Source organism: Tenrec ecaudatus, chromosome 10 (assembly GCF_050624435.1).
Source record: "Tenrec ecaudatus isolate mTenEca1 chromosome 10, mTenEca1.hap1, whole genome shotgun sequence".
In the NCBI taxonomy this organism is placed as follows: Eukaryota; Metazoa; Chordata; class Mammalia; order Afrosoricida; family Tenrecidae; genus Tenrec; species Tenrec ecaudatus.
The window spans coordinates 86,935,364-86,937,058 of NC_134539.1; the positions used below are offsets into that span (position 1 = coordinate 86,935,364).

At 38.2% G+C, this 1,695-nt stretch overlaps 1 pseudogene; it reads left to right on the forward strand.

The window, feature by feature from the left end:
- The first annotated feature begins 699 nt into the window (after nt 1-699).
- On the forward strand, nt 700-827 carry LOC142460486 (U8 small nucleolar RNA; annotated as a pseudogene).
- Nucleotides 828-1,695: the final 868 nt, after the last annotated feature.

Consider the following 1,695-nt stretch of genomic DNA (forward strand, 5'->3'; position numbering starts at 1 on the left):
GCTAGATGGCCGCTTGTTTATCTGGGTTCTGTTTTCTTACCCAGTCTGCGTCCCTCTGTCTCTTGACTGGTGGACATAATCCATTTATAGTCAGTGTTGTTACGATATGCATGGGTTGGTTGATGTCATTTTGTTGTGTATGTTTTGGTGGCATTATTGCTTTCTTTGTTCTTCCTAAATTTCTGTGCTGAATTCCTTTGGTTTATGGTTTTTCTTGTCCTTTATGCCTTTGCTCTTATTTTATTTTTTTCTAGCTCTTTGTGGTTTTCCTCTCTTGATGAAGTTTGTTTTAATTTTCTTTGCCATTACCTTGTTATTTATTATTTTCTTGCCAAGCATAAGATGGTCTATTCTTGCCTGTGAACTGCTTTTGTCTTCTTTTCCATCCAAATATTTTATATTTACACTTTCCTCTAATTTTTCATTATATTTGTGTTCATTGAGGTGTGATATCTGTTTTCCTATTTTTCGTCTTGTAAGTTTGTTTTTTGTTGAGTGGTTGCTTTCTGAGTGTTGATATCTTGTATGTTGACCTCACATTTATACCTGTTATTATTATTATTATTGATTTTCTGCCCAAAGACTCCTTGTAAAGGTGATCTTGGTTTTACAAATTCTTTTAATTTCTTTTCATCTGGAAAAAGCCTAATTTCTCACTCATATTTGATAGTTTTGCTGGATATAAGATTCTTGGCTGGATCGTCAGTAAGGTTAATCCTTACCTGTTCCTCCTCTTGGAGAACAGAGATAAAATGATGATCGGAGCTCTCATGATACGTGATGATACGTGAGCAGGACTCGCAACATCCTGTTTGCTCTTGTCTGATTAAAAAAAAAAGATTCTTGGCTGGCAATTTTTGTCTTTCAGAGTTTTCTAGATGTCATCCCATTATCCTTTTGTTTACATGGTTTCTGCTGAAAAACTGAGTTCATTTTAATTGGGTTTCCTTTGTCGATAACTGCTTTTTTCCCCCTTTTTTCTCCTGGTCTGAGGAGTCTCTGCTTGTCATTGATACTGGAGAATTTTTTTTTTTTTTAGAAAGTTTCTTGTAGCACCTTGGCAGCTTTTTTTTTAAAATTATTTTTTATTTTAACAATTTATTGGGGCTCATACAATTCTTTTCACAGTTCATACATATACATACATCAATTGTATAAAGCACATCAGTACAGTCTTTGCCCTAATCATTTTTTTCTCTTTTCTTCTTTTACATTTTATTAGGGACTCATACAACTCTTATCACAATCCATACATATACATACATCAATTGTATAAAGCACATCCATACATTCCCTGCCCCAATCATTCTCAAGGCATTTGCTCTCCACTTAAGCCCCTTGCATAAGGTCCTCTTTTTTTCCCCTCCCTCCCCATTCCCCCCTCCCTCATATGCCCTTGGTAATTTATACATCGTTGTTTTGTCATATCTTGCCCTATCCGGAGTCTCCCTTCCCCCCTTCTCTGCTGTCCCTCTCCCAGGGAAGAGGTCACATGTGGATCCTTGTAATCAGTTCCCCCTTTCCAACCCACTCACCCTCCACTCTCCCAGCATCGTCCCTCACACCCTTGGTCCTGAAGGTATCATCCACCCTGGATTCCCTGTACCTCCAACCCTCATATGCACCAGTGTACAGCCTCTGTTCTATCCAGCCCTGCAAGGTAGAATTCGGATCATGGTAGTTGGGGGGAGGAAG